Below are 8,734 nucleotides of genomic sequence, written 5' to 3' on the forward strand. Positions count from 1 at the left end.
CCTTATAAGCTCCCTTCCTCCATTCAGTCTCTAGACTCTGGGTTTCTACACGGCTTGGTGAAATACCTCCCTCCTTGTTTCCCCCAAGCCCCACTCCTCCCTTTATTGTTCCATATAGAGGGTGGCTCAGAAGCTCTGCACCGGGTCTTCTGCATGCCATGTCCACTGTAAGATAAAAGTCTGCTGCCAACGAGGAGCTGTCCTGGCAACCCTGGAGTTGAGAAGCACCCCCATCCCGTGAACCATTTGTGACACCCCTTACCTTGCTTCTTGTCATCTGTAGCATCTGTCTGCTCCCCTCAGCTCCAGTTGACTGGGAGCTCCCTTAACAAGATCCGTAAGCTCTGCTACAGGCCATCCCTCCCCTTCCCCGGTACTCAGCAGACATCCATGGAATGACTAAGTCATGCTGTTCTGCAGTAGTTGGCTGTGGCGAACCACACAATAGTTTGGAACTTTGGAACATTCTTTGTTATAACTACCTGCTCCTGCTCATCCAGCTCACCCCCAACCCCCGGCAGGCATCTCAGGGCCTTGGTGAGACTGAATAATCATCATTTTGTTGTCTATTGGTATTCACTATGTCTGAGGCATAGCAATATTTGAAAGGTTATTGCTAAGGAAACTGGATATTCTGGTTAGTTTTTATTGTCAATTTGATACAAATTAATATCTCCGGGGGAGAGAGAACATTAGTTGAAGAATTGCCTCTATATGATTGGCCTGTAGCCTTGACTGTGAGGATTTTTTTTTTTTAGTTGACATTTAATGTGGGAGAGCCAAGCGTATTGTGGGTGTCACCATCCCAAGGCCGATGATGGGTTATATGACAAATTTACCAGAGACCTTCATTCTCCCATGGCTTCTGCTTCAGTTTCTCAATGAGTTCTTGCCCCTTCCTGTCTCTGTACTTCACGACAGCTTCCTCTGTCATACCACCAATCTCCGTGATGTTCTGCCTTGCCTCAGGCCCACAATAGTAGTGTCAGGGACCACAGGCTGACGCCTCTGACACTGTAAGCCAAAATAAAACAAATTGGACACCTTTGAATAATTTCTCTCAAGTGTTCAGTCACAGATGAAAGAGTAGCCAACACAACTGGAATTAGCTAAATAGATTTCATCATTCACAAGAAAATGCTGAGTCTCTGCCAGGGGATCTCTATCGGGTAATCTAGTTTACTACAAGGGTCAGATTTACTGCTGTGTGATGAGCATTTGAAGTGCTGTGGTCCACAGCAAGTCCCACAGAGAGATCCAGGATTGGTAGTGCTCTACTCCCAGTTATACACAGTGGGGGTTCACAGTTAGCCACCATGGCAATAGCCTATTGTTAAGAAGTAGACAGGGACTCATGATGGAGACACAGGGAAAGTGTGTGTGTGTGTGTGTGTGTGTGTGTGTGTGTGTGTGTGGTGTGTGTGTGTGTGTGTGTGTGTGCATAAACCTTGAATGCAATGGAGTTTCCCCGGTTCAAGTGTGCCATAGCTCAGGAACTGTGATGCTAGACAAAACTCAAAAGTCACCAGAACCACTGAAGCCATTGGCTTCTGGCTCCCTCGATTGCAAACATGAAAAACAGAATTCCAAGACAACAGGAGGGTGAGTTTAGAAAGAAGCTTTATTACAGGATTATAGGCAAGAAAAACAAGACAGAACTCCTGTAAAGAAGAAGTGGGTCCCAGAAAATGGGATGCCATCTAGTTGTGAGACTAGTAGGGCTTCTACGATATGGACAGGGTCTTCAGAAAAGATGATTAGGGGACACTCATCAGTGTGAGTTTGCTCACAGTGCTAGAGGTCCATGGGTCACACAGAAGCAAGTAAAGAGTTTCTGAGAAGGGGTTAGCTTCCATGCTGTGCATTATAAAGGAAAGAGGCCAGTGGCACCATGACCATGGTAGGGTTTGAAAGGTCATGAGAAATGCTTTAGAAAGGGCAGAGCTAGACTATGAAAAACAGTAAAGGCAGTGTGGGCGATAGTATGTCTTGTCATTTGAAGAAGAAATAGAGCAAGATCTCACACGGGTTGTAGTGAGGGCATTGTTCTTTAGGGTTGGGGGGACAAAGGAATGGTACGTGCAGTAAAAGTGCTGGCCTGGGGGAAACCACCAGGTAGGCTTCATTCAGCAAAAGTGCTGCTTTGTTGGGATACCAAGGCCAGGGTTGGGGGCAGGGTGTGTGTGTGCAAAAGTTTGTGTGAGATAAGAAGCAGGCACACATTTCCTGTTCCCTACAGGAGTGGCAGGTCTGGGACTCACTAAGTCAGGCTTCCATCTCCCTTCTCCATTGATGAGAGGCAACTGGCCAGCCAGGGCAGAAAGGAGTGGAGATGTCTAAGTGAGCAGAGGAAGACAGAGGCAAAAGTTCAAAGACAAGGATGTAGGAGGGTACCAGGAAAGCACCGGAGTGAGTGAGGGCAGAACCAATGGCCTGAGCATCTTGGAGATGTTATGTGCAGTGTATGTTATGTGCAGTATATGTTATGTGTGGTGGCAATGGATTCCCATGTGCCATCCACTCTCCCCCCTCCTCTCAATTTCGTCTTTGGAGAGGCAGTGCTGTACGCACCTAATGTCTATGGTCCCCTTATGTTGGAAGGGGCTGGTAGCAGACGTTACCTATGACTTCTGTCTGTCAGACATTGTTTAGCAATCTACCCAGTATGCTCTCTGAGACCTTCAAAGACCTGGAAAGCTTAGGGAAGGGAAGGAAAGGATGGCTTTACCTTCCTTAAGGATGTTCTCATAAGGAGGGTTCTTCTGTCAGCCCCATCAGCAGCCCAGGCCCCAGAATCCAAGACTGACTAAAGTGTAGTAAAACCCCCATGTTGGCTGATGACAGCAATCTAGCTCTGAGAGTTTCCCGAGCCTTCCTTATATTATTCTTTTCTTCGCTCCTTCTAGGAAGAACATTGGAGGCCACAGCATCTTTCCTGTCTCTTGATTTCTTCAAGTTCTGAGGACCCATGTTTTGGGATGACGTGGTGTTCTGAACCCCATCGTGGTGTTTCATGCTTTGCCTCTATAGAGCAGTATCCAACCAGAATGCTTGGGGTGGGTAGATGCATCTGAGCCCCTACTCGGGAGAGAAAGGTAGCACACAGCTCAGGGAGCAAGGCCCTTGGATCTTTAGTAACATCCCTTTGTCTCTGTCCTATAGCTTCCATGGACTACATTGCCAGAAGGGAGCATTGACGAAAAGACAAGCATCTCACTGGCGAGAGTTTATGAGAATGATGTCCCATCCGCTCACTGGGCTCGTCCTGCGACACAGAGCCATGCTTTGGAAACTCAGGGAATCGATTCCATTCACTCTGCAACTCCCATTCTCTTCACCTTTGGTGGTCTCCAGACTCTTCTGGAAGGATCCCTGAATATCATGCTGGCTCTTGCTAGACAAGTGATTTGGCTGTGGTGTGTGTGTGTGTGTGTGTGTGTGTGTGTGTGTGTGCGCGCGCGCGTGTGTGTGGGGGCACCCACACAAAAGGATTACTGATGATGGCATCTCAATGAATTTGTTTTCCTTTTTTCTTAAAACAATCTTGTTTTAGATATAGTAAAAAAAATTAATAGATTTCTTTTCCTTTTGGTTTTTTTTACAATGAAAGGAAACATGTCTATATTGCAGGCAACCTACTTGGAATTTCTAGAAGATACTGGGCCTCTAACTCCAGGCAGCCTGATGCTTAGCTTAGGCACCCCTTCTTCTCCTTCAACAAAGGAACCCCTGCTTTACACCTCCATAGACCCATCTCAGTAACTTCAGTCTTTCCATTAACCCCTGGTAGCCACAATGACTTCCTAATACCAGTTAATTAACAAACACTGGTGCTCCAACAGATGGATTCCTGGGAGAGTCTTTGGTGTGGTCCCCAGACTGCAGGAGCAGAGCTGCAAGGTTTTCTTTGTTCTTCCAACACTTTCCTTGTGGGCTGCAAAGTACTTTGAATCTCAAATGAGCTCTCTAATTAGTCTCCTCCCGACGTCCTGCGGGATGGGCAAGGCTGTCCTTTATCTCCACTTTGCAGATAGTAACAATTTGCAGGACTTGGCTGAGGTCACCGGAACATTAGCATCCCAGTCAGAATACAACTCTTGGCCTCTAAGCAGATCCTCCTACCCTGTTCCCTAGACAACTCCTTCCGTCCTGGTGGCAGCAGGACCTTATAGCAGCACGGTGAACTCCTGGTTGGTGCTTGAGGCCTGGAGGTTAAGGGAGATTTGGGGAAAGGTGTTAAGGTGTACTGAACAGCTTGGCAACACTGCGAACACTTGTCTCAAACAAAACAAAACAAAAACCCAATGTTGTTAGCATTCAGTCTAAGCCCCACCCCCACAGTTACCTGGTAGGAGCCAGGTATGCCTGACGCTATAAAAGGGGCTGCTTGCCCCCTCCTCACTCTTGCTCTCTCTTGCTCTTACCCTCTTCCCCCTTTGTCCCCTCTCTCCACATGCTCATAGCAGGCCTCTACTCTACTCCTCTCCTTCTCTATGTTTCTACTTCTCTTCTCTCTCTCTCTCTCTCTCTCTCTCTCTCTCTCTCTCTCTCTCTCTTCCTCCTCCTCCTCCTCCCCCTACTACACTCGTCACTCTTCTCTCTATGTCCTGAATAAACTCTTTTCTATACTATATCATCCCGTGGCACCCCCTTCCCCAGACCCCCATAAAACATATCCCCCCCCTCTTTATCTTTTTATCAACACAACGTTGGTGCTGAAACCCAGGACGTATCCTCTCTTTATCTCTTTATAAATGCCATTTACACAACCCACAGACCATCTCCACGGCCTCGATATCTCAAGGCGAGACTGAGTAAACATACCACCTGTGGGTGATTCTCAGTAACTACGCTTAGGAAAGGTTTGGGGACTCAGTGTGCCCTGTGGTGGTTGCAGATGAGTTTCTCCGCTGCCCAGTGTTCTGTGCTTGTGATTCTGAGCCTCTCTCTAGTGTGTTGGACAGTTGTGAAATGGGAAGCCACATCTTTTCCCCAGCTCCTCAGGACATACCAGAACTCTGTGTGGCCAAAGTACAGGGCCACGTTAACCAGAACCAGGTCTCTCAAGAAACACATGAGTGAAAACTGTGCAAATCTACATCATCAGTTATGGACAGGAGCCTTAGAGCAGCCAGTGCCGGGGGCTGTTATTGAATGGTCTACAGGCAAATTTCCCAGAGTGCCATCGCTGGAGAACGAAGACAAGGCCTTTGATTACTAGAGCTCCAGTGCTCAGGAATGCTGTGGTCACTGCAGATGTGTGTTTATTCATGATATTCAAGTGACGCAGACTCCCAGACTCCGTTCCCCACCCTCTCTGAACAGTAAACAAGTCCTCACAACGACTGTGGGAACGGACTAATGAGTAATTACACGTTTGAAAGTCACCAGAATGGAATCCCAGGGTGGACCCCTGGGTAAAGGAGAGTTTTGGGATAAATGCAAACACATTCTTTGGATTCCAGATCCCAGTGTGGTGCCAGGGTGCAGCTTCCTCTGGGGGGGCATGGAAATACAGTAGGAGGCAGAGTTGAACCTATTAGCCACTCCACGCAGGCACTGGAAACCTAGCTGTGAACACGAATATTAATGTTCAGATCTTTGCGCTCTCTCTCTCTCTCTCTCTCTCTCTCTCTCTCTCTCTCTCTCTCTCTCATCCAAATATTGTAAACTATAAACATAAGGGAACTCTCTACTTTAAGAAGTATTAATCTCAATCCAAAGCAAGGAATGACTTGTTCATTTGTTTGTAGTAGTGACATTAACATATCTGTGTTAGTGATCAAAGTAATAGGCATTCTTCATGTTTGGGAAATGGCAACCAATACTGGCATCATACTGACTATTCATTAACCTTCAAGAGACACAGTAAACAGCTCCGAAAACTATCCAAGTTAATGATTTACTAAGGAGTCCTCTCCCCATAATCATAAATGCGGCAGATCACACACCAGTACGGGTGAACCCTATGCCATATGTGTTAATCACTACAAACAATTACTAACTGCTAAAACTGCTTGAAGTCGGACAGGGCCGCCTACCATTGGTGGCTAGAAGAAACCCCAACCAACAATTCCCTTTATGGCTAGTCAGCTGATCATTTCAAACAATGTAGCTGCACAGACACTAATTTGAATGGTGGTTATATGTCACTTCTATGGAAAAGACCAGAGGAGTGTAGGATTTCTCTCAGGGTAGTCTCCGAGCTAGTATTTATGCAGGGAGAAAAGTCTTTCTTCAAAGGTTAGCTTCACCACAGGTGGCTTATCCCTTCTGAAAGGCTCTCCCGGTCCCCACAGGCTGACCCCTGTTGCTTTGGCAACCCAAGAAGTACCGGGTTGTTGAAAACAGTTCTTTAATTTGTTTACTATTTCAGACTGGAGGTTTCAGCCTGTACCCCAAACTCTACCTTTCTAATGTTTAAAAGAAAAACAGGAATTAAAAGCCCTTAATGCTATTTTACATGGAAGAGACTCTGAGGAGCTTCAGCTTTCCCTGAGGTTAGCCTGTCGTGGGGAAGCTTAACTAGGGAATTCCATTCCAGGTAGAACAGGTAGAACAGCCTCACCAGAGGGCACTGTCTCCTTGCTGTTGCTTGATGTCAATCTGCTGTGTGCTGAGACTCTCATCCTGGAGTCACCTTCTGTTGTAGGTGCAGAAGGTGTATCTGGCTGCAGTCACAGAGCTCAGACTCTGAAGTCCAGACAATCAGACTGGCCAATATTTCTGTGGCTGTTTGGATTCCAGGGAGCTGATGAGAGGTCAGAGCATATCAGCCAGCTGCTGATGCTTCCTGCCTGCCACAGAGAGCCCTGGCTCTGTGGTAGGTGTCGCCTGCTGGGAAGGAGGGATCGATTAGTATATATCCTTGATGAGGTCTATCCAGCAATCTTGAAGTGTAGCTTTTTGGTGAGGTAAAGAGCTGGTAAGACAGCTCTCTGTTTCTTCATCATAATTAAGACAAACCCAAGTCACTAAGAAATCACACTGGCTTTTTCACAATGTGTCTCCAGATGGGGTTCAATAAAACAAATGGGGCTCACAGACTGGATTCCTTTGCATTTAACCCCCATATTGGTTAGTTACCTTGACTGGAGGTCTGGGCAGACTGGAGGACTCAACTGGACAGGGGCTTCCTTGTTTGGTGGTGAGTTCCTAGGTGCCTTCTCCCAAACAGACACTTACGTGTCAAGGCCTGCCGTGGAAATGATAATAGGAACTTTCACAGTCACAGAAAAATCATACATAAGTCAAGGAACCTTCCATAAGCATTAGTGAAGACATCAAGTAGGCAGGTTGTAGCAAAAGTGAGGACATCTCTGCTATTGGCCTCAGGGGGTCTCTGATGACATTCTCAGCCCGGATTGGTCAAGACCAATGGGTTGCTGTCTAAGGGTTACTATTGTGATGAAACACCGTGACCAAAGCAACTCGGGGAGGAAAGGCTTACACTTCCACAGCACTGTTCATTATCAGAGGAAGTCAGGACAGGAACTCAAACAGGTCAGGAATCTGGAAGTAGGAGCTGATACAGAGGCCATGGAGGAGTACTGCTCACTGGCTTACCACTCATGGCTCTCACCTTCAGCCTGCTCTCTTATAGAACCCACAGTGCACTGGGCCTTCCCACATCAATTGCTAATGAAGAAAATGTCCTACAGGCTTGCATACGGCACAATCTTATGGAAGCATTTTTAAAGCTGAAGTTCTCCCCTCTCAAGTGATTTTAACTTGTGTCAGGTTGGCATGAACCTGACCAGCATAGCTGCAAAGTCATAGATTTTTGTGATAGGTTCTGAAGATGGGACTATTAAAAGGACTAATGACAGTCCAGGGTGATTTGGGGTTCTGATCTGCAACCTTACTAGGGCTCCCAAATCAGGGAGTTTTAGCAAAGCAATGAATCCGCCCAATCTAAGGCACAGGTGCAGCTGTTCCTGAGAACCTTGGCTCCCACTTCGCTCTGAATGAGGACAACAGCTAGAGCAAGGACAACAGCTAGAGCAAGGACCCTAAAGGCTTGGGTCCTAGGAATGTCCTTCTTATCTCTTCTCCTCAATGAACTCTCCAACCAGGAGGCTACACAGAGGGTGTGACTGATTCTAGTATAGACATCAATCCATTCCTGTGAACAGCTTTAGAACTAGATCTCTGGCTTTTCATGGTAGAAATGGGTTATATTCAGTCCCCGATGTCAGACATCATCTGGGATGATGGGATCTATGCTCTGAGAAGGAGAGTATGGCAGGAGCCTTAGAGACTGCCAAGAATAGACTCTTCTCTAACAGGGTGCTCCTGGCCCCAAGTGGAGACATGATACTCTGACAGCCTGAAAAGTTTGGAACACACAACACCATTGCCCTCCATTCAGGAAGGTTGTTTCTCCTAAAGCCTCGCTGTAGACACAGTATAACAAGGGCTGTAAGTTGACTCCAGTGACTACATTTTGGCATCTCAGACAGGGGAACTTAAGACATGCAACAGATCTGGTATAAGGAGGTTTATAGTGGGAAGGGAGAGGACCAAGGGCCTGGAGAAGGGTAGAGGTAGACTAGTAGACATGGGGATGGACATACAGACAGGAGAAGAGCTGTGAGGGTAGAGAAGGGGGTGGGGCTCAAAGAAGGATAGATAGGAGGAGAGAACACTGGTAGGGGGGAGGGAGAGAGAGAGAGAGAGAGAGAGAGAGCGAGCGAGCAGGGGTGGTGGGCAGTCCTTTTATGTGCAGCCCACA

At 47.0% G+C, this 8,734-nt stretch overlaps 2 long non-coding RNA genes across 3 annotated transcripts; one reads left to right on the forward strand and one right to left on the reverse strand.

Annotated features, from left to right (window-relative positions):
• Nucleotides 1-261: 261 nt before the first annotated feature.
• Nucleotides 262-3,576, forward strand: LOC103694008 (uncharacterized). Its single transcript, XR_596559.4, has 3 exons — nt 262-537; nt 2,907-3,056; nt 3,163-3,576. It is a non-coding gene; the product is annotated as an uncharacterized LOC103694008 (long non-coding RNA).
• Nucleotides 1,605-7,336, reverse strand: LOC120097572 (uncharacterized). 2 transcript variants are annotated; one of them, XR_005495129.2, is made up of 3 exons: nt 7,087-7,336; nt 6,569-6,834; nt 1,605-4,205 (listed from the first exon to the last, which is right to left on the reverse strand). It is a non-coding gene; the product is annotated as an uncharacterized LOC120097572 (long non-coding RNA). The 2 variants fall into 2 exon arrangements; XR_005495128.2 differs by having other exon boundaries at nt 6,569-6,837; nt 7,087-7,330.
• Between the last annotated feature and the right edge of the window lie 1,398 nt (nt 7,337-8,734).

This window comes from Rattus norvegicus, chromosome 16 (genome assembly GCF_036323735.1).
Source record: "Rattus norvegicus strain BN/NHsdMcwi chromosome 16, GRCr8, whole genome shotgun sequence".
Classification (NCBI taxonomy): Eukaryota; Metazoa; Chordata; class Mammalia; order Rodentia; family Muridae; genus Rattus; species Rattus norvegicus.